At 39.4% G+C, this 24,696-nt stretch overlaps 1 long non-coding RNA gene across 2 annotated transcripts in view; it reads right to left on the bottom strand.

The window, feature by feature from the left end:
* Window positions 1-13,366: 13,366 nt before the first annotated feature.
* Window positions 13,367-24,696, bottom strand: part of LOC128314962 (uncharacterized) — a 37,313-nt gene continuing 25,983 nt past the window's right edge. For both annotated transcript variants that reach the window (XR_008297321.1, XR_008297320.1), the window contains exon 3: window positions 13,367-13,702. This is a non-coding gene — a long non-coding RNA (uncharacterized LOC128314962). The remainder of the gene's footprint in view (window positions 13,703-24,696) is intronic.

The raw sequence follows: 24,696 nt of genomic DNA, 5'->3' as shown, positions 1-24,696 counted from the left end.
TTCTTTCACCGACTTTGAACTCAGAATACCCAAGTTTATGTTTAGTATCTGCTCCTGAACTAACTTGGTATGAGCATCTACGAACTGTGGATTATTTTTGGAATTGGTTGTAAGAGCACATTATTTGTGGGTGCCTGGATGGCTTAGTTGGGTAAGCATCTGACTCTTGGTATCAGCTCAGGTCGTGATTTCATGGTTCATGGGTTTGAGCCCCATATCGAGCTCTGTGCTGACAGAGCCTGCTTGGGTTTCATTCTCTCTCTACCCCTCCCTGTCTCTCTTTCTCTCCCATCAATCAATCAATCAATCAATCAATCCCCCCAAAACCCGCATTATTTATTAACTGCCTTGTGGCTGTTGTTAGAGTAACAGAAAATCTCAATGTGATGTAAACTCACCTGGCAGTCTCGAAACAATGTGTAAGGTAAGCTTAATATTACAGTAATTAATTAAACAGTTTTTAATAATTTATTAAACATTAATGATGATGGTAATAATATTTGTTGGGCTTTGCAAAGCTTATGTTTTGCTCTTAGTGTGTTCCTCTTAATTCTGGCGTTTAAATGAACATGATTATTTTCATCTGTCCAGTGTCAATTTTGAAGTAGAAGGCCAACTGTAAATGAAAAGGTAAATGCTGGGGCACCTGGGTGACTCAGTCGGTTAAGCGTCTGACTCTTGGTTTCGGCTCAGGTCGTGATCTCACAGTTCATGAGTTCAAGCCCCATGTCGGGCTCTCTGCTGACAGCTCAGAGTCTCAAGCCTGCTTTGGATTCTGTGTCTCCATCTCTCTCTCTCTCTCTGCCCCTCCCCTGCTCTCACACTCTCTCTCTCTCTCAAAAATAAATAAAAATTAAAAAAAATAAAAAAAATAATGGGGTGCCTGGATGTCAGTTAAGCCTCCAACTTCACCTTGGGTCGTGATCTCATGGTTTGTGGGTTTGAGCCCCACATCGGGCTCTGTGCTGACAGCTCAGAGCCTGGACCCTGCTTCGGGTTCTGTGTCTCCCTCTCTCTCTGCCCTCGCCTGTCACACTCTGTCTCTCTCTTAAAAATAAATAAACATTAAAAAAATTAAAATAAAATAAAATAAAATAAAATTTTAAAAAGGAAATTTAAATGGTACCTAAGAAGAAGTTTAGAATAATGGCAGATGTTTGAGGTTTTAAGTCCCACAGACCTGGCATGATTTTTTTAGCCCAGAAACCCCTCCAGGTGTATATTTTGGTATAAATTACTTAACTTGAAATATTTCTATATTTACAAAATGAGGATATTAAAAAAATTTATTTAACACTATTATGAGGATCTGAGATCCTGCACTTAGAGCCCCTGGCAAATAGTGAGTGCCCAGGGAAAGACAGATTCTCTTATGGTTACTAAAGTCATTTTCCATTTGATTCCTTCATGTAGATAGAAATGTCCCAGTCACATGAGAAAGGAGATAGTTTTGGCCAAGAATATTTTCTTTTCCTTCTGAAAATTCAGTCACAACAAGAAAGTTGATCACCAGGGCCAAACAAACCCCAAAGTCCACACTCTCGGGTCATTTTCCTCACTCTTCTGTGAGTGCTGGGGGAACGTGAAATGATATCCTTTACAAAATGGGCAGTGAGCTCATGGGATTGAAGTCCTTTACACCAATATTCAGGCACACAAGATGATGCCTTTGCTCTTTATTCACATGTACATAGAAAGTTTGTGTAATTAGTTACTTTGCAATCTATAATAGGATTCATACCCATTCCAAAATCATGTGAAAGGCAGCCATTAATAAGAAAACTATACCGAAAGATAATCTTCTGATACAGGGTCTCAGAACACTAAACTGAATAGTATGAGGTCAGACTGCTTAGTTTTATTCTGGCTTTTTCTGTGCTAGCTGTGGGAGGTAGGCTCATTTGACTTCAAACTCCAGCTCCTTCATCTGGGTAAAAAAAAAAATCACAAAAATTGCTAACAGCTGCCTCTTAAGTTTGTAAAGCGCATAGAACAATGGTCAGCACATAGTAAGCACCTCACAGGACCACTTGTGCCTACTGTGATCAGGGAGATCATCCATCACTGGGGGGGTCTGTTGTCCTACACAAGACCCTGAGCCCTGGCTGACCCTGCCCTGACTTGCATATTCCTTCGTGTACAACTCACAGCTTCACTTCGTTACAATCTTTCTTTCCAAAATAGACTAGAATTCATTCTGGCTATTTGAAATTTCTGGTCCTTTGACTACAAAGTGATGTTAGTTTTCTCCTTCTGCCTGGAAATGCCTCGGCCTGTTTTCAGTAACAGATTTAGTGTATTTAATCAAGTGAAATCAGTTTACGAATGCAAAATCAACTTTGCGTTTGAGATGGACCTGTAATTTTTCACCTCTGGTTTCTCTGCATGCCAGACTGCACACTTCTACGGGCAAATCTCATTTCCCTTTGAAAATCTGAAGGCATAAATTTGCAAGCCACTTTCAAAATTTTGCTTCATTACACTTAATCCTTTTTGGCATCATAATAAACTTATTGGCTTTAATAATTTCCTCTGGGACCTAGTTCCATAGGCTAACTCAGCTTTATGCAGAGAAGTATTTCTTTATATCTATTCTTTATTTGTTGTTTTTTAACGCTATTGTATCTTCCTAAAATGGAGCATCTAATTTATGTTCTGTTTATGTTATGTTCTCATCTCATTCATCTTATAATGAAACCTGGGTGTGGCAGAAGGGACATATGCATGCAGTGATATCTGCATTACTTTTTAATATTGATACCCTATCAAAATATTAAGAAAACATGTGAAAATAATATATTCTACAATTTATTCACAAATTGGACACCAAAGATGCATTTGTAAGTTTGTTACTTGAAATATGCAATGGAATTTCCATAATAATGATGTAAGAAATAGTTACTAAATATAGTTTAGTTCAATTAAATACATATTTATGGAGCACATACCATGTTTGGATCATGCGATGTGTCCTGCTCGCTATCAAGGACATAATCTCTGACCTCGTAAACTGTACAGTATACCTGTTAATCATAATGCAAATAATCATAATGGCTACCATTGACTGAGAACTTATATTAAATACTCTTTGAAATGTTATATGTAAATTACCTCATTTATCCTTCATGAGCGCCCAGTGAGGTAGATAAAATTGTTATACTTACTTTACAAAGAAACACCCAAGGTTTACAGATATTTTGAGTCTTGCCTGAGCTCAGAAAGCCAGAACGTGGCAGAGTCCTTATTTGAAACCAGGCCCGCCATATGTTCCCATGCATAAATAACATTATTGGCTAGATGGATATATGTTGGCTAAGCTAAGCAGCTACTTACCATGGCAGTATTGCTTTCTTCAACTGTGTCCTTCAGAACGTTGATAACATATCTGCTCTGCATCCTAGAAGTCAGCAAGTGCTCCTTCTAACCTCAAACCTAAAAGTAAGCCTGCTGGCCTCAGTAACAACAGTGATGGCGAGAACAGACATGCCAGTTTAAGACAGTGAGAAGGTAGGCACCTTGGCTCTGAAAGAAGGCTTGCCCTCTGGATACAAATAGATGAAAGAAGTCGGGGCCCCCAGAGGTGGATTGGCTCACCATTTTACTCTATATTGAGATTAAGTTGAAATTTTAGGAAGGAGATTATAAACGGGAAAGATTTTTTTGATGATTTTTTTTTTTTAGTTTTCTAAATTTATTTTGAGACAGAACACAAGTGGGGGAGGGTCAGAGAGAGTGGGATAGAGACAGAATCTCAAGCAGGCTCCGCACTGTCAGCACAGAGCCCGATGCAGGGCTCAAACTCACAAACCATGAGATTATGACCTGAGCCAAAGTCAGAGGCCCAACTGACTAAGCCACCCAGGTGCCCCAATGGGAAAGGATTTTAAAGAAAAAAAAAAGGTAACCAAAGAAAGATTACATCGGATAGAAATTATGAAACTATAATAGGGATTTCTGAAAAGAACAGTGAATGTTAAAGCAAAACAAAACACTTTCCCAAAAATATTGTCCAGTCAAATGGATTTATGTTTTTTTTTTTTTTTTTTTATTGAGAAGACATTGATTGCCACAGCAAGTGAAAATCTTGTGGCTTTCTGATTTGGATTCTGATTCAGTGTGCTTAAAGACAAGAGGACAGGCATGATGGGACAGAGTCTCAGAGATTAAGTTATTCTTCACATACATAAGGTTGCATGATGAATAGATTTTTGAGGCTGAGGAGGGCTTTACACCTCTGTTCGGGAAGCTTCATGAGTTGCACAGGGTGGAAGCATTTTTTAAGCAAATCTTGATAACTGCATACATTTCATTTATTTATTTGAGTTTATTTGTTTTGAGAGACACGCGCGCGCGCGCGCGCGCACACACACACACACACACACACACACACACACGAGCGGGGGAGGGGCATTCAGACGGGGAGAGAGACAATCCCAAGCAGGCAGAGCTCCGTGTGGGGCTTCAACTGACAAACGGTGATATCATGACCTGAGCTGAAATCAAGAGGCAGGTGCTTAACTGACTGAGACACCCAGGAGCCCCATAACTGCGTAAATTTTAAAGCAGCAACACAAATTTGGATATTTTCCTGATGAGGGTGTGAATCGGCTAATCTGTGGAACCTTTTATTTATGTCTACATTATACAAACCTATGATTCTGTCATTAGAAATTGTCTCCATAATTACTAAAACATAAAAGCTGCATCATGATTAAAACATGAAATATAGAGGATGTTTATCAGAAAATTATCCAGGTCTCTTTGAACTTATAATTCCACAAGAATAGATTTCTTCTGAGATTACCTCCTGGGGAAAGCGTGACTGTCTAATCATAATAAAAGTCTGCCTTCCTGTGTTTACAAAATTGACTGATGCGGTTTTTAGAAAATCAGACAATTCACAAGCTGTGAAAAGACAAAAACAAATGGTAAGTTTGTAATGTGTCCTAAGCTATTTTAACTTCACTATTTTTTTTAAAGACCACGGTCTGAATTTGAAGTAGTTATAAGTAGTTATACACATTCTTTTTTTTCTTTTCTTTTTTTTTTTTTTTTACAATGCTTTGTGTTAATCTAACATGAGTAAACTTGATGAAAGAAAAGACAATAATAACATTTTTTAATGAATGAGCCATTTGGTGAAAGTATTTAAACATTAAAAACCCTGAGTCCTGGCTAGTTAGTTAGCTGTGTCTCTGAGAAATTGTTTCAGATAATTGAAGTCTCACGGGATTACAAAACTGGAAAATCTTGGAGAGTATTCTAAAATGCTTATTTCTCCAAATAAGAAAACTGAAAGGAGAAATTAGGATTTATTTACCCCAGTGATAAAAATGGACCAAACTGTTACTAGAAGCTGGTGTTTACAAACTCAGTTTAGGGTTCTCCTTTCTTTGTAGAGAATATGATATAATCGTCCTTCAAATGAAGAAAAAAAAATCCTGCCATTTCTCATGGTTCACAGGAGATACTAAATAGCCAATCTATAGAGCAAATGCTTTTTAAAAAAGTATTTATTTATAAGGTGATGATATAGAGTTTTGACTTTTCATTGTGTTTGAGGGCATCTGGTTTTACTAAATAAGGAAAGTGACTAGCTTTTCATGGTCCATATATTCTATGTACATTCTCTTCTCTGTGCAGCGGTGATAACAAAGATAATCAGGTCGAATTATGATGTTTCCAGAAACTCTTTGGTGGGTACCTGGTTGCCGGAGCTACCTCCTCAAAGCCAGCAAGTTTAACCTATGAACTTGTAATAAAGGAAAACGTTCATGGTGATGCTCATTCAACAGAAAAATTGAAAGAGAGACTAGGTTATCTAAATGGGGATAAAAGACGTTGGTCCTCGTTGCTCTGCAGATGTGTCTAAGGCAAGCGCGTTTCAGAGCCAGCCAGTTTGATGCAAGTCTCTCTGGGACTCACTGTATATGAGTTGGACCTGAATAAAACTGGAAACACAAATGTAACTACCTCTGAAAAATACCTTTTCTTTAGGCGTGGGTCTGGGAACCACAGTCTGGCAAACACCAGGCTGTTCTAAGCAGTACAGTTGAGTTGACAATGATGGTCCAAGGTAAAATAATGAAATGGAAATTGTCTTCTTAGAAAAGAAATCAAAGTGAAGTTAAGCACCCTCAAGATGAACGTGTCACTCTTTGCAGATGGAGGACTTGACTGGACTCTTTGGACTAAAGCAGTCACACAAGTTAACTGATAGTCCAGGCCTAATTATGATTTAAGATTGTTTAGGATGTGCCTCTTAAAAAAAAAAAAAATCCTGTACCCGTTGTTGCCCTTGAAAACTTCATCCCAGAGGGCCTTAATCCCCCTCTATTGGATTAGGGTTTTCTCAGCTCTCTAGCACTAAATTCATGTGAATATTGACTAGGTCTCAAAGTCTTGGTTGTTCCCTTATGAGTTCAAAGTATGATTTGTGTCTAATGTTCTATCATTGCATTCTGAGCATTGCGTTGATACATTAAAAAAAATTTTTTTTGAATGTTTATTCATTTTTGAGAGACAGAGAGAGAGAGAGAGCATGAGCGGGGAAGGGGCAGAAAGAGAGGGAGACACAGAATCCGAAGCAGGCTCCAGGCTCTGAGCTGTCAGCACAGAGCCTCACGCGGGGCTGGAACTCATGAAGAACTGAGAGATCCTGACCTGAGCCAAAGTCGGACGCTCAACCGACTGAGCCACCCAGGCGCCCCGATACATTTTTTTAATGTATCACCCACACCTTTATCCTTGTGTGTCTTTAATTATTGAACAATTAGGTAATTAATGTCTTGAATGTTGAATTCTCAGTGAGTTATTATGAAAGTGTCTAGGATGCTTAAGTGGTATTTGGAGAAAATTGGTTGGGATTTTGGAATAGGCTGGGAATGTGTTATTTTTCACATTTAAAATAATAGAACAAAGGCTACCCTGTTATTAAACAACATGATATTCTACCCGTTTAAAAACTCAATCTCAGTGATTATTGAACACATATAAATTAAAGTAAAAAATAGATATATTTTAACCCATCAGATTGGCAATTATTTAAAGATTTTGATGGTAATTCAGTTTTGGCATATTTATGGTGAAACAGGGATTCTTATATTTCACAGAAGAAGCCAAGATATATGTGTAGTATATACTTTACAACATTATTTTTGACAGCAAAAAGCTAGAATATACTAAATGTCCATTAGTTGGAAAGTGCTTAAAAATTATAAATGTACACTTCAGCTGTTAAATAAAATGAGGTAAATTTCACATGTTTTGATAATGGAAATATGGGGTCCTTTTGGTAAAAATAAACCAGTATTTATATTATATTTCACAAGTATTATATTTCACAAATGTACAATTTGTGAAATATGGTTACCTTTGAGGAAATGTACAGAGGTGACTGGATGTGGAAATAGAAAAATATATTTGCATTTCGTATCAAAGCCTTTTGATGTATTTTCCTACCATTTACATGCAATATACATTTTAATGTCAGCAGGGTTTTTGCCAGTGATGGGATTAAGATTTTTGTTTGTTTATTTATCTCTATATAATGTTCTTTCACAGCAGAATAAAAGTATGAAGATTAAAGTAAAAGTTAGCCACCTCAAGTATTTTTTAATGAATAGATATTCTTACAAGCATTTCCCCCTAAACGGTGCTCTAGGGTGATTTTTCCAGATATTTTAAATATCACAATTGTAAATTAAGCCATCTAGCAAACAACCTGAGCTTGAAGTGATGTTAAATTTGAAATAGAATTTTTTTTCTGCCATCTCTCTTGGAAATAACATGTATTTATGCATATCCAATCATCCTTCCCCAATCCCTGAACCATTACACCATTTCCAGTCGCTTCCGCGGAACTAGAAACATGAGTAGGTTCACTTTAAACCTCTAATCTCATCATCCCCCCTTGCTTTGACCTTGGTCAGGGAGACCTGGGTGGAGATAACCCTTTTAATTCTCTCCTTGTCTTTTCCGGTATTAGAGAAAAGAAACAAAAATCTTTTCCTTGAACGGGCATGTGGGTGTCCTCTTTGAGGTGGCTGCTTCGAAAGATTCCGTGGAGCACATGTGTAAATGCTTCGAAAGCTTCCCCATTGCCCTGTTTCCTAGCATGTGAGCTCTAACTCCATGTTCCTGCACCTTTTCCGTCCAATGTGCTTTCCTAGTGGGATGGGGAGGAGTCAGCATGTGAACCCCAGCTAGCCAAACCACGCTCAGCTCAGTCTCATTCTCCCCTTTTGTTTGCTGCCTTTTTCCACTGATGAGGTCAAAGCACGTGGGTTGTGTAAAGAGGTAGTTAGCCAATTAACTGACTTCTGCTGAAGTGTAGGAAGGGGACAGGGTGCCTGATTTTGTTGGGTCCAATAGCAGGACATTAGGAAGAACTCCATCCCTGTTCTTTGCCCACTAAATCCTCTCTAAATATGTGAAATAGACCCCAGAAGCTAGCTATCGTTACAAACTTTAGTCTCTGATGCTAGGAATCTGCCAGTTTATCGTAAATCTTGTTTGATTGAAGATTTCCTGAGGCTATTACTAAGCTAATATTTATTCTGTGCCTAAAAGAGGGGAAATGGTAAGACATAAGGCTGAAGAGATCAACCAGAATAAGATCCTGAAAAAGTATTTTATTCCCCCCAAAATGAGTTTGGATTTTGTCCTTTCAGTAATGAGAAACCTCTGAAAATTTTATCCGGGGTAATGATAACTAGCTTTGTCATTTAGAATGCACCTTGGCTGCTATAGAATGGTTGGGGAGAGGCTGGCTCCTTTGGTGGAGTGGACTCACAACTGAATGAGTTTGTTTGTAAACTCAATAGGTAAGTCCAGAAGCATTGAAGGTTGTCAGATATGCCTTGAAATCAACTGGGGAAGTACCAAGTTCGAGACCAACATACCATCTTTAAATAGATGTACAAGATAGGTAATTTTTCCTCCCCTTGCGATATGTCTGCCATATGTTTGGCTAAATGGCTGGTTAGCTTGCATTCAGGGGTTATATTGTAGTTTTCTGAAACTGTCTATTGCCAAGTCAATGAGAAGTTTACACAGGAAAGGAACACACAGGAACTCAGACCTATAGAGGAACCCAGCAAGTGCATCTGGCACGTCTCTAGTTGATTCTGGGGCAACCCTTCATGAAATTAAAATAGTTGGTGGAATTGCCTGTACTATCCAAGTAATTTTACCCTCTTTATTTTTTGCAGAACATGTTAATTATGCAAAAGTTAACATTAGTATAATACAGCACCGTCACGATCTAGACAGAGATAAAGAACCTTGATAGAGAGGAAGAAAGGTCAAAGTTTACATCAAGTTTTAGGGGAGGGAAAGTAAATGGCATTTGGTCAATGATAGAGTTTGAAGGAGATGCAAATAATATCCAAGACATCAGGGTGGGAAACCAGAAAAATGCTGTGGTCATTTCTTTTACTAGCGACAACATTAGGAAATGTAAATTTGGGGAGAAGATTATTATTTCAATTTTAGTTTAGTTTAGATTTGAACAGTTAGTAGGATACACCAGTGTGTAGCTCTGGGTAAAGAGCTAAGTCGGAAGGGGGAGTTTGGAAGTCATCAACCTATATGATCAGAGTTTCTCAGCCTCGGCGCTACTGACATTCTGTACAAGGTAATTCTTTGTTGTGGGGAATTGCCCTGGGTGCCGTAGGGTGGTCAGTAGCATCACTGGCCTTTTCCCTCTGGATGCCTAGTGCGTCCACCAGTCATGGCAACCATGGCATTGTCATTTGTGCCTGGAGGGCCGAATTGCCCCTGATTGAGGGCGACTGGCATAAAAGATACAACAAGGCAGAGTTAGGTGGAAAATTCGTTGGGATAGAATTACATCGACATTTTTTTGGACAGGCAAAAGAAGAACCATCTTCAAAGTGCACTGAGGGGGTCTGCTCTACATAAAGGAGGGAAACCAGAGGAACATGAAATCTTAGAATCCTGAGGAGATAGTAATTCAAGAAAGGAGTGGTAAATTCTCTCAAAAGCTATAAACATAAAATAAGGTGAACACATTAGTTTTCTCTTGCTGCTGTAATAAATGACTGCAAACCTGGCGACTTAAAACAGCAAAAATGTGTTTTCTTATAGTTCTAAAGATCAGAAGTCCGACAAAGTTCTCAGTAAGCTAGTCAGCAGGAGTATGTTCCTTCCTGAAGTTTCTAGGGGAGAACCTGTCTCTTTGCTCTTTCAAGCTTTGGGGGGCTACCCACATTCCTCGGTTTGTGGCCCCCCTCTGTGAATCTCCAAGCTCAGCAATATCATACCTCTGTGACCCTTCATCCTTTATCAAATCTTGTACCTCTGTTTCTGACTGCAGCTGGGGATGCTTTTTTCATTTTAAGGATTCCTGTTGATTAGAATGAGCTCATCTGGATAATCCAGGCTATTCTCCATTTTACCATGTTTAACTTAATTACATGTGCAAAGTCTCCTTTGACATGTGCTATAGTAGAGTCTCAGGTTCCAGGATCAGGACGTGGACATTTTGGTAGGGGGATTACTTTAACTCTCACAGTGGATCTATGGAAGACCTTTAGGTCAAACAACAAGAGAATCATGTTTGGCTTTGTTGAGGGCATTTCAGAAGAACGGTAGAAGAAGGCGGATTGCAGTGGGTTGGAGTATGGAGCAACTGAGGCAGAAAAACCAGATTGTTGATTTTACTTGTCTTGTTCTAGGACAGTTTTAAAGGGAATTATGTTGCTTTTTGCCATTATTTGTAAAGTTTCCTGTGCTCTGTCTTCCAAATAACTTTTATGTTAGTGGCTATTTCTTACAATCTTGATTTTACTAAGAACTTTTAAACTACTGAGTAACTTCTATTCAGATTTCTTTTTAAAACTATTAATGTGATCAGTTACATTAATAGCCTTTCTAATGACAAACTATCCTTCTATTACTAATACAAACCCAATCTGGTGTAAGTATCTTTTGAATATAATGCTGGATTCCATATACTTATGTTTTATTTAGAGATTTCCTATCGATGTTCATGAGAAAAGTAAACTTTAGCATTATGTTGTTAGGCATTTCAAGTTTTATATAAAGGACAAAATAAGCTCAAAAGCCGGAAAATACAAAAATGATGCATTCTTCTTGTGTTTTTTGGAAGTTTAAATAAGATTAGCTTTTAGAATGTCTGATAGAATTCACCTTGAAAATTGCATGTGCCTAATGCATTAGGCACTAGATTCAATAGATATTCAATAGATTTTGTCTACTGATTCACTGTATTCATTTATTCTAGGTTAAATTGCAGAAACGGTTCAGCATTGGGAAATTGTATCTTGATAGTTATTTTCAACCAGATTTTTTTAAATGTTTATTTATTTTTGAGAGACAGAGACAGAGTGCAAGTGGGGGAGGGGCAGAGTGCAAGGGAGACACAGAATCCCAAGCAGGTTCCAGGCTCTGAGCTGTCAGCACAGAGCCCGACGTGGGGCTCGAACTCGCAAGCTGTGACATCATGACTTGGGCTGAAGTCAGCCGCTTAACCAACTAAACCATCCAGGTGCCCCTCAACCAGATTTTCAAATTAATTGGTATGAAATTGTTGAGGGTATCAACCTTAGTAACTTTTGTGTCTTTTGGTGAATTATGTAAGCATGCTCACCTTTGAATTCTTCCCTTTAATTGTACCTCCTTTTTTTTTTTTTATTTTATTTATCAGTTTTATCACCATTATTTTGTATTTTATAGATTTTTCTAAAGAATCAGTTTCTGTTTTCCTCATCTATTTTCATATATTCTTTTTACTTTAGTCCATTTTTGCCCTTATCTTTATTTTTCTCATAGTCCCTTTTTCTTTTTTAAAGAATTTTTAAATTTTTAATTCTTTTTGAATTACTTCAAATCTACTCTTTGCTCCCTGTTCTAGGCCAGTATTTTGTTCAAAATATCTATCAGACTATAAATATCCCCCAAAGAAAAGCTTTATCTGCATCTTACAAGTTTTTACCTATACTAGTTTATTTTGTCTCAAAACATGTTCAATTTTCATTAAAATTTGTTTGTTTGTTTATTTATTTATTTACACATACATGTGTGACCATGGCTGTTTAGAAGTATGCTGCTGGGGTGCCTGGGTGACTCAGTCAGTTAATTGTCCTACTTTGGCTCAGGTCATGATCTCAAGGTCCGTGAGTTTGGGGCCGCGTTGGATTCTTTGAGGACAGCTCAGAGCCTGGAGCCTGTTTCAGATTCTGTGTCTCCCTCTCTCTCTGCCCCTCCCCCGCTCATGCCCTGTCTCTCTGTCTCTGCAAAATGAATAAACCTTAAAAAAAATTTAGAAGTATGCTTCCAAATCTTCAAATGGATTTTTGTTTTTGTTTTTGTTTTTTTGTTACTGTTACTGTTTTGTTTTCTTTTTGTTACTGATTTCTAACTTAACAGATACAGAAAGCATAGTCTAGTATCTAAATCTTTCATATTTATATGGGCTCCCCCCTTTTTAAGTCATTTGCTTTGTAGAAGCAAAATGAATGGTAGGCTTGGATCATTATTGGAACATCTTTGAAATTAAAGTTTTGTTGTTGTTGTTGTTGGTTTGCTTTTGTTTTTTATAAGTGAGGTTAACCGGAAAGATGTAAAATGCTAATGGCCAGAGAGAGTAGAGTATGAGAGGGAAAAACGAGTAGTGTGCATTCCCTGGGGGCTGGGAGGTGACAACTCTCCCAAATATTGCTGAGCAGTGTGTCTTAGAAATAAGTAGACTTTATTGTCACAAGAGAGAATGAGCAAGGGTGTGTATGTAGAAAGCTTTGTTAACTGAGTGGTTGAAAAGTTACAGAATGCATCTGCACTGCCTGTGAAAAACACAGCAAAATTATTCTGTAATGGCGGGGATTGGTAGGAAGTTTGACAAAATTGAGAAATATGTAAAATACTCAGACATAGGAGCGCAAACTAGGGAAACATTAGAAGGGTTGATGGGCAATGTTAAGTAGCTAGAATAGTTCTTCATTAATTGATATCTATGTTAGTTTGAAGTAGCTCATGAGTAACTTTCCATAGACATTCACCCAAAATGCTTATTAAATATGGGGCATAACCTTCTTTCAAATCCTATTGAAACTGAAACATATTCCATCACTTCCAGTTACAGGCTCTTTGGGGGCATATCCTTAACACCCCACTCTGTGCTTATGTGAAGGAGGAAAACTTATTTTTCCTCTACCGTTTTTGGTATAACTGACCTAACATGAGTTTGCTCCTTGGTGAGTTCCAGTGAGAGACTACACTAGGTAGAGTTGTTCACAAAGTCACATTTATTTGCAGCAAATAAGGAGATCACAGGAATAACTCCAAAGCGTGACTCCCAAGCAAGGTGGATGGTTCCTTTTATTAGGGTTAGCATGACTATTTCAGAAGATCCTTTTCTTCGTATATAGAGGCGGGCATAAAGTCCTGTATGTGCCTTATGGAAACATGCCTACACACACATAGTATGTTATGTAAATGAGCCTTGTGCTCCTCCTTGGGTGGAGATTCTAGTATTATAATGAGGTAAAGGTAGCTGTCCATCATTCTAAAGGTTACTCCATGGTTCTTCTGCACAGGCATGAGTTGGGCTTTTGTTCAAACTGATTTGGGCGGTCTCAGCCGGCCGGAGGTCTTGTGGAGCAGCCGTTATTGCTAGATGGGAGGTTTTGCTTTCCATTTGCCTGAGGTAAGAGAGAAGCTGAAAAGAAGAGATTAAGGAAAAATAGGGGACAAAGATCAGTGAGTACACACAGGTGGATAGTAAAGGTCAGGTCTTGGTGTCTAGCTCATGACCTAGGTTTTTGGCTGAGACCTCCCTGTAATGAAAAGCAGATTAACAGGAGAAAAAACAGAAGTTTAATATGTATAATTCCTTTATACTTGGGAGATACCCAGGAAGACTCTCAGAAATGGTCTGAGCCACCAACTTAAAAAACATCTATAGTTAAAAAAGAAAAGATGTTGGGGGGCGAGGGAGGCAGGGAAGAAGGCCACTTATAGAAGATTATCAGAAAACCGCAGGAAACCAAGGTAAGGTTGTTATGCCAATTTTAGTCCAAATGTATCCCAGTGATGAGTTTCTAGAGATTTGGAGACATCCTTCTCTGCCTGGTACAGAGAGGGAGACTCCCTTACAAATAGAGATTTTCCTTATCAATGTCAGTGTCTCTAAGGCAAGTAACTTTTCTTTTTTAATGTTTGTTTATTTTTGAGAGAGAGAGAGCAGGCAAGCAAGTGGGGGAGGGGCAGAGAGAGGAGGACAGAGGATCAGAAGCGGGCTCAGTGCTGATGGCAGGAAGCCTGGTGCCAGGCTTGAACCCACGAACCATGAGATAATGACCTGAGCTGAAGACGGGTCCTTAACTGACTGAGCCACCCAGGCACCCCTGGAAACGTAACTCCTACTGAGTTTTCAGAGCTTCACCTGTGTCTGCTGTTTCTTAAAAATAACCAGCTTAAAATAATCAATATGCTAAAGAGGTATGTGGAGGGGTGGTACATTTTCCTTCTTCACTTGGCACCATAAACATGTCACATCCTTTCTTCAAAGAGAATTCCATTCTGGAAATTGTTGAGCAGACCTTAGCTAATAGGCTATAGTTGCATTATATTCAGAAATGTTTAAGGCATTTCATTTCCAAGATTGAATTTAGGATTAAAATTTTTCATTTAGCCTGCATGTTACACAGGTCTCATTTTTGAAACTAAATGCTGACTGTTCCTAATTTAAAATCAGGGTTAGTCTCAGAGCTGTCCCAAATGGCAAATTCACTTTGTGTTCACGTAACTGTTTAGAGCTATAACTGCTTCAATTTGTGAATTTTTAAATTCTTTCTTTTTGCCTTTTTCCTGGCATGCTCTCTTGTTGGCTCACTTGCTCTCTGTCTCTCCTTCTCTCTGTATATTTATACTGATTAAACAGTATCCACTTATAAGCATATGTTACAACATCAATGATTTCCAACTAGAGGGCTGCTATCTTGGATTCTATAAGTATTTCTGAATAACCACACTGCAGGGGAGAAAATTCTTTTCTTTCTTATCTTCTAGCGTCTTTGACTGATCTAACAATTAAATTGGCATTAGACACATTAACAGGAGTAACACAATTTAACTTCATTTGTATGGGAATCCCAAAGATACAAGACCCAAAGACAGGAAGTTGAGGTGTCTATGCCATCTTGAGCTAAGAAGGTGCTCAGGGTTTGGGACTTCAGAGTGAAGGAAGACAGTTCACCACAAAATGGAAAGAGCAAATGTTTGGCAAACACATGTTTGCCATGCATGCAGATAAGTGTTTCTGATACAAAAATTTATCTCTGGTAACAGCTGTCTTCCCGGTACGGGACCCTATCCCAATTCTTTTAGGCAGGTAAGGGGGAGGTAGAAAGCTCTCCTTTCTTGAGTCTGTTAGACTGACTTCAGCTCAGTTAATGCACATACCAAAGTGGCACATTCTGGGGCAGCCTGCCCTGAACCCCATCAGAACTATACAACGTATTTTATTACACTAGGTCTCAAATTGTTTGTCTGTTTTGTCCATATTGACGATTTTCTTCTGTTGCGCTCACGATAGGTGGTTAAGAACCCATGCTATAAATTGTTGGTGGTGTCTGTAAGCTCATCTCGAAATAAAGTGATCAGTGGTCTAGGACTGAGGTTTTCCTAGAACTGACGGGTTCCCAGGATGTGGGATTTTCAGCTTTAAAATAGGAACGATCCCAGGAAAACTGGAACAATGCATCATCCTACTATGAGAATCAAACTTGATCCATAGTTTGGGTTATCTCTGTTTCTACCCAGAATTCAGTGTCTCACAGTTTGTTATTAATTTTTTACTTGTTTATAGTAATAAATGTGATAGTTCCCGTTCATGTATTCTATCTTAAAGTTTGACCTCAAAACTCTTTCAAAATAGGCATTTTATATGAGGTACACACAAAAAACTTGAAGAATCATGCTTGGACAAGTAATGCTTGCTCTGGAAAACTCTGTTTGCCCTTAATGTGCATTTGGAAATAACAGTAACTCACAAAGTCTGGAAATAATTTAAGGTTGCAGACCACAAAACCTCATGCATTAGTTCTGCAATCAAATGTCAGGATACTTCACTGGGTTGGCCTGATCCAAAAGAAAAGTGAATAAATACATGGTTTGGGAGAATGGGTGTAGGGGTGGGGTGTTTATCTAAGTAACGCAAGTAGAGATCAAAAGTGAGACTTTTTCTCCTGCAAGTTTTTTTTCACACAATTATGTTCATTTGCTAGCTTTGGACTTTAATAATACACTAAACTAAAATAGAGCACAGGTGTTTGTGGAGATAAGTATTTTCGTGCAAGGTGTTGAGGACTTAGCTCTAATGCATTAACATGGTCTGAATTTCTGTGTCTGATATCCCACATATGATACGGCAGGAGGGCCGAGCATACAAACCTGAAAGACTAAAAAGGAGCAAATGAGAAAAAGAGACATTTTTCATAAAGGGAATGTTGGCCAAATTCCTTAACCCTGAAAGTAAATTTTGACATAGTCAAAGGCTGAGGAAAGAGGGCATATTTGCAGATGAAAAGTCAGTGATTTTGGTCTAAGGAGAATGGAATTGAACAGTTGTGCGCAGTAACAGCACCTCCGTTATACAACAGGTATTTCTGGACCCGGTAGCGTAGACAGGAAAAGCTTTGCAAACATAGGTAAACACGTATGTCCCTCACAACTAGGATAACTTGTTAGAAATAAAGCCAGCAGTGATACCTTGGAGCATCTTTCTTTCCTTCCATGGTCATTAAAGCAAAGAGTTTAATTACGTCCTTGGAAAGAATGTGGGGATGGTAACACCATGTTTCTGTGAGAGAACAATCTGTGTAGATGTGGTGTAAAGAGTTCCCGAGGGGGATGCATGACTTTTGGGGAGAATGTCTCAAACACAATTACCCTCCTTTGATAGAGGAGAAGGCAGGAATGTAAGGCCAATAACGGCGTATGTGCAAAGACAGTGAAATCAGAGGGGAAGGGTATTGATAATGACAGGCACCTGTGACAGGGTCTCGGGAACCCATCAAAGGGCCGATTGAGTTTCAAGAGTAGGCAGGCACGCAGAGTGATGGTCAGAGCCCTTTGTAAAGGACACAGTTGAAACCTGCATCAGCAGGTGACTTCTCTAATTTCACCTGTTTTCCCAGAGGTGGTGAAAGAATGGGGAGAATTAGTGTCAGCTGCCCCTGCTTTCCTGTCCCCACCCCCTCTCCCACCTTTTCACCCTTTCCAGCGGAGCTGGAGCAAGGCCGCTGAAATAGCTAGACGGGCTCATGTTTTGTGATATACCTTCCCTGGCTGGTGGATCCGTCAGCAAAAGGGAGTTGGCTTTATGCTGGATGGTAAGTGTTATTCATTCTTTGAATTATGGTTGCGGACCTAGTAGATTCTTTCCCTTAATGCACATTTATGGAGCACCTCATAAGTGCCTGGTACTGTGCAGGGTGGATTTATGCAAACACTGAAGACAGTAGGAGTTCAGATTACCCTTAATTCTATTTTCTTCGTTTGGAATTAACCAGCAGCTTGTAAGTCTCATAATAAAGGCATTGAAAACTGAACAGTGCTCTTCTCCCCTTGCCCGCTCCCCATCCCTTGTGATTTACACATTTGTGCAAGTAACAGTTTGAAGAATAGTGTTTGGGGTTTTATGCTAATTCCTAGTAAGCGTCAAATTAAGAAATGATAAGGGAAGGGCACTGTGTGTGGAGGGGGGAGGCCCTCCATTATTTAAAATGGGCTAATTCTATCCCTAATGTTGGAGCCCTCAGAATATTGAGGTTATTTTACCTCTGAAACTTTCTTAAAAGCCCAATTGTTCTTCCTTTTTTGTATTGATTTGTTTATGGCACTGCCAAATGAATTGATTTATCCCATATTCTACTGTCATTGCAGCCCAGCTCTAATATTGAACGTGGGCCATTTCAGGTAATCTATCAAGAGATGGCTTAACAGTGCCCAAGTTCCTTTAAACTCCTTGTTGACTGTGTTTTCTTCTGAAAAGCCACCGTTTTGCAGGCTGACCCTTATACCTGGTGTGTCAAGATGCAGTAACTTACTGAACACACAGTGATTTCAGTTTTCCACCAAAGGCAGCCTGATAATCAGAGAACTATCTTACACAGCAGGACCTATAAATTAGCTTGGTGGCCCATCAATCCACGCTCTGTCAAAAAGAAAAAAAAAAGAAGAAGAAGAAAGAACTGTTAGTAAAATTAGACCCTTCCCCGTTTGTACTCAACAAATAATCAGTACACTGAATCTGTGTTAGGATGTGAAATAAATATAGCCTTCTATTAAAATCCTTAGCATGTAGAAGGAAAAGAGAGCCCTCATCTGGGTTGAACGCATTTTATTGAACAATGAAGGTCTAACTCCCAATTTCATCTTCCCTGTCGTGAGCACTACCTATTTTTATATATAATAGGTATTCTTGTAGAAAATGTTTTTTCTTTTTCTTGTACATTATAAGAACAAGGTGATCTAACAGATTTGAGGCTTCAGGTCACTTCCCAGAGACTCTGAAGTACAGATTCATTTGCAGAAAGTTTATGAGGGAATGTCCCTGTGGGGGTAGAAAACTGGATTATGCAGAGCAAGAAGTTGAGCTAGCAGGAAGTAATACCAAAACCTCAGCGTACCCCGGGAGGGGTTTGATGCTTGGATTGCCCATCTGACGTGTCCACATTTGGGGTCTGGCCCTTGTACCCTTGCTCCGTCATTGTATGCTGGATGCTTAGGATAACCTTTGCCAAGGTGACTCTCTTCATGTCCCAGGGAGAGCTTGGGCATTGAAGGAAGCTTAGCAGAGAGCATTCCCAACAGCTTAGGGAACAAACCTGTAAATCCTAAAGCAATTTGCTCACTCAGCACATCCAAGCGTTCATGCCATCACCTCTACATCAGCTGTTAACAATCCAGTGTAAGCATGCAGACAGATCCAGGAATTAAAAAAACAGAAACAAAAACAAACTAAGAAACAAAAACAGTTTGGGAAAAATCCAAGCGGTTAATTGTTGTCTTTCTTGCCAAAATAAATGTTGGTTGAACTCCTTGGACATGAAGGCCTCAATGTTAGATTCTTGATGATATCAGTTCTTGAGGCATACTTTGTGATGAGGGTGGCTTGACCCCTGCCCCCCATAGATATATCACCAGTTTTGACTAGTGGTTTAGCTAACAGGCTGAGAGATTTTCAATAGCGACTTAGGAGCCTAAAGGGCCTATTAAGGTTCAGAGAATGGGCAGCCACAGATGCCATGCCTGGGATTTTGTTGTTTTTCAAAGAATATTCCAGAAAGAACCAGGCGGAGGGCTATAGGCCACAAAGGCTGGTTGTATGGTTAGGAAGTAGAGAGCCGGTCAGTGCTTTTGCGCTGTCATAAACTGGTGATAATAAGTCAAGAAATCCAGCTTGTGACTATAAGAACAGGCTGTAGGAGTTAGAATAGTTGACATAAATTAGTTGAATCATAAGCAAGAGGTGCTTTAGAAGAAAAGGTCTATCACGGGAATCACAAATCTGCTCAAGGGAAAGACCTAGAGAATAAAAAGTTTGGAATGCTGTTGGGGCGATATGTTAATCTAAGGTTGGTCTTCACCACCTCAGCATTGTTGGTGTTCTGGGCTGGATGATTCTTTGTTTGGGGGCTGTCCTGAGCATTGTGGGATGTTTAGCAACTTCCCAAGACTCTACCCACTCGACGCCAGTAGGAACCTCTCCTTCAAATCGTAACAGTCAAAAATGTCTAAGGACCCATGCCAAATTGCCCCGTCCTCACATTCTGTGCTGAGAACAGCTAGGCACGTTAGTGCTTGTGGTGTTAAGGTGAGCCTAGAGAGGAATTTTACTTGCATTCTAAAAACAAACTTTTCAAAAAGATCGTGTTTTTTTCGTGTTGCTGTTGTTCACTGGTGTCCCCCGTTCCTCTCATGAATGTGTTCCTCGCTTTATATTTATCATTTTCTAAGTCAAGATAGCTGTGTTTGCCATGGAAACAGTGTAATTGGAAAAGATGGAAATGGGGTGTAGAAAGAATGAAAAGTGTAATGGAAGGACTAGTTGGCTGTTGAGTGTAATCCTCAGGAGATTTTAAAAGTATTTCAGAGGTGGTTTATCACTGAAAATCTCTAAAGCTGTATTTTCAAAGGCGTCTGTAATAATCAAGTCTTTCTAGGACTATGTTGATAACAACCCCATCGTTTTATTCTTCATCTGAATTTTTAATAGAAGTTTTGAACGTGATGCATATATTTGGAGTCCTTTCACATTTTCCAAATATATGAATTAAAGAAAATGCAATTCAGTGTTACGTGATTCTAAGCAGCTATAGATCATGTTGTGTGAGACACTCACACGACATAACGTTAGATTATATAAGGGACACTTCAGGTGATACGATCACTTTTTTTTTTTTTTCTCTCTCAGGGACAGTTTCATTGTACTGTTTACATTTATAGAGCTATATGAGCTTTATTAAATAGGAACATTCCATTTCCTTTCACACACTTAGAAAATAAACACTGAGCCAGATTTATCTGTTACCACAGCTGTGTGTTTGTAAATGTCACAGCAAGACATGTTGTATTAGACTGGGATCTCTTCATTCATGAAAGTCCATTGCATTTGTATAGTTAGGAGAAAGGGACAGAAAGCTAAGGGAAATTCACAATTAAATTCTCCTAGTACAAAGGCACCGGGGTGACTCAGCCAGTTAAGCATCTGACTGCAGCTCAGGTCATGATCTTGCACTCCATGAGTTCAAACCCCATATCAGGCTCTGTGCTGACAGCTCAGACCTTCAGATTCTGTGTCTCCCTCACTCTCTGCCCCTCACCCACTCACACTCTGTCTCTCTCAAAAATGAATAAATGTTAAAAAAAATTTTAAATAAATAATTTGTTCTAGTATCAAAGCTGTAATAAAGAGAATCGATACTTTGCCTAGTTATGAAAGGTTGCTTTTAAATTCCTGAACTTTGTTGGTCTTGTGTCTGTGTTTGAAACTCCAGGTAGACTTTATTAAAGACTTTTTCTGTTAGCCAGTGGAGATATTAGGTGTCTTTGGAGTACGGATTGTATTCAGTTCTTTGCATATCTCCTCTGTCACCTATGAAATGCCCACCATTTCTCTCAGTTGAAGACAGCGTTGCTGCGCATTTGCAAATTACTCTATCACCAGAGAGAGGAACAAGGAGGTAGTACTTTGAGAACTGAACACTAAAATGTTCACCAACATAAGTTGTTTTCTTCGTGTGTGCTGAATCATACCTTTGATTTAGTTCCAAGGTTCGACTCTATATTTCCTTCCAACTGAATACCTTCAATCCCATATCTGATTGGTTAAGTCATTATCAATTTTTTTTTTAATTTAAGTTTATTAACTTACTGTTTCTAAGAGATAGAACACAAATGGCAGGGGTGGGAGGGGCAGAGAGAGAGGGAAACATAGAATATGAAGCAGTCCAGAGCCTGACCCGGGCCTGGAACTCAGGAACTGCGAGATCATGACCTGAGCTGAAGTTGGGGGCATAACCGACTGAGCCACTTAGGCACCCAAGTCAGTATCAATTTAAATGCTGTCTATTTCCTGGTGTCCTCAGAGATCATCAGCAAGTTGTAATTCTCCTTTGCTGTGTCTGGTAGGCTGAAACTCCTATGAACAAGATTGTGCCTTCCCTTTTGCTAATGGCTTCTTTTTTTTTTTAATTTTTTTTTCAACGTTTATTTATTTTTGGGACAGAGAGAGACAGAGCATGAATGGGAGAGGGGCAGAGAGAGAGGGAGACACAGAATCGGAAACAGGCTCCAGGCTCCGAGCCATCAGCCCAGAGCCTGACGCGGGGCTCGAACTCACGGACCGCGAGATCGTGACCTGGCTGAAGTCGGACGCTTAACCGATTGCGCCACCCAGGTGCCCCTTGCTAATGGCTTCTATCCTCAGCTCCTGATAGTCCAGGATTGACTACCCGCCCATTCCATGTCATTGTCTTTCTTATGGATATAAAAGACCTCAAGGGTAGCTGTCTCAGGAGTTGATACTTGTGTATGGAGAAAAATCTCCATGGGTGTTTTGAGTTTGTGCATGTCTTATGAGTGGAGACACTGCCTGCCTTTGTTCTCTAATATCTTTTTAGATACGTTTATGTAAGGTGCAGTTGTAGAAGATAGTTTCTAACTCGAGAGCAAAGGGCCATTTGTTTTCTATTGACTATAATAAAAATAATATCTTCCTCTGGGGCAAAGATTATACAGGTAACTGTCCATTATAAAAAGTATGCATTCTAGGAGTGCCTGGGTAGCTCAGTTGGTTGAGTGTCCGACTCCTGATTTTAGCTCAGGTCATGATCACATGGTCTTGAGATCAAGCCCCACATCAGGTTCACGCTGAGCATGAAGCCTGTTTGGGATTCTCTCTCTCCGCCCTTCCTCCACTCGTGCTCGCTCGCTCGCCCTCTCTCTCTCTCTCTCTCTCTCTCTCCCCCCACCTTCCCCCGCTTTAAAATAAATAAAATGTTAAAAAGTATGAATTTATAAGGTCAGGGATCTTCTCCTGTGATATACCCTGTGGAGGAGGAAAAGTAATAATCCTTCAACCCTTCTAGGTCCTTGGCTGAGACCCTCCCTGTTATTAAAAGCAAATTACAGGAGAAATGCAACAGTTTAATAACATGTATACCTCTTGTACACATGGGAAATACCCAGGAAAACCAAGTAATTCCCTGAAATAGTCCAAGCCACCACCTTAAATACCATCTCCAGCTATAGACAAAGTGTTGGGGGATGAAGGGAAGGCCAGTTAAGGGAGATTACCAGGAAAACCACAGTACAGGGTAAGGGTGCTAGGCAAATTTAAGTCATTGCCTTCTCCACTGATGAGAATCCCTAGAGATTAAGAGGCATCCTTCCTGGTACAGAGAGGGAGACACCCTTACCAATGGAAATTTCCCTTAAAAATGTCAATACAAAAGGGTAACTTCTACTCAGTTTTGAGAGTTGCACCTATGTCTGCTGTCTCTCAAAAATAACCAACTTAAATACTATAAGGTATAGAGATGCTGAATCACTAATTGCACACCTGAAACTAACATTGTGTGTCAACTATACTCAAAAGAAGTCGACAGTAATAAGTGCTGAAGAGGCTTATTTTGGAGTAGTATCACATTCCCCCTTTAACCCCAGTGCTTTTGAAGGTGTTCCTCTTTTTTTCATTCTGTTGGAAATAGGGCTTGAGGAACTAGTGCAAAGGCTGATTCTCTGGCTACTGCTGTTTCAGTGACAAGTAAACCATCTTGTGTCTCTGACCCAGGAATCTTGTGTTTCCTTTCAGTGTCCATGAAATTAGGGCAACATTACTTGTTAGCTTGCAAGTTGGGTAAAGTCTCCTAGACCTTTCAGTTCATGGCATTCTGATCCCTGGAAAATGTTTCTCCAAACTTCTTCAGCTGTCACTGGGCCTGTGATTCCTTCTGAAACACTGCCCTCTTCTCTGTCCTAGATCCTTTAGGTCTTCTCTTAAAGATTGTCTTTTTCTTGATGAGTCTGGCTAAAAGTTTTAAAATTTTGTTTATCTTTTCAGAGAACCAGCTCTTATTTTCATTGATATTTACTACTTTTTAAAATCTTTATTTCATTCATTTCTGCTCTGATCTTATCTTCTTCCTACTAATTTTATACTTTGTTTCTTCATCTTTTTCTAGTTTCCTTAGTTGTGGGGTTAGATTGTTTGAGGTTTTTCTTGATTCTTGAGTGAGGCCTGTATAGAACTGCTTTTGTGGCATCCCAAAGATTGTGATCGGATGTTATTTCCCCTTTGATTTGTCTGAAGGTATTGTATGATTTTTCTCTTTCATTTCTGTGTTAACACATTTGTTGTTTTAGTAGCATGTTGCTTAGCCTACATGTATTTCTGTTTTGTCCAGTTTGCTTTTTGTAATTAATACTAGTTTCATATCATAGGAAAGATGCTTGATACAATTTAAGTCTTCTTAGAGTTATTGAGAATTGTTTTGTGTCCCAACATGTGATCTATCCTGGAGAATGTTCCATTTGAATCTGAGAGAAGGTGTATTTGACTGTTCTTGGATTTAATATTCTGTCTGTATCTGTTAAGTCTAGCCCTAGCAGGCCAGGTAGAACCTCCTGGATCCTGCTCCTGTCTGTGCTGTCAAGGTGGAGGGCAGATGTAAATAGTGTGCTTGACAGCACCTTTGATTCTGGAAAGTTTCTGCAGTTCTGTTGTTATTTGGCAGCTGCTCTAGGGTTACTGAGTAGATTTCCTTACCTTAACTCTAGTTGCCTTTAAACTGTTCTGCCGTGCCCAAAGGCAGGTGAATCTGTATGTGGGCACCTCAATGATGGCAGTGGCTCCCTACTGCAGGTAGGGGGTGGGGGTTCCAATCATTCCCTTGGCTCCATGTCTCCTACCCCTGTCTCTGTGGTCTCTCCATCCTTTGTTGTGCAGAAGCTGTTGAGTCAGCTGGTTTTTCAAGAGGAATTCCTTTATTTGTAGTGGATATTTTGTGTGTCTCAGGAAGGAAGTGAGTGCAGGGTCTTCCTATGCTGCTATCTTGGACCCTGAAAGTGCTATAGGTCCTATTTGTTTCTTAAATACTTTAATGACATTCTGATTATATAAGTTCATAAAATTCACTTTGTTTC

Source organism: Acinonyx jubatus, chromosome A1, assembly GCF_027475565.1.
Source record: "Acinonyx jubatus isolate Ajub_Pintada_27869175 chromosome A1, VMU_Ajub_asm_v1.0, whole genome shotgun sequence".
Classification (NCBI taxonomy): Eukaryota; Metazoa; Chordata; class Mammalia; order Carnivora; family Felidae; genus Acinonyx; species Acinonyx jubatus.
The sequence above is the reverse complement of the archived record's forward strand: the minus strand, read 5'-3'. Positions and strand labels throughout refer to the sequence as shown.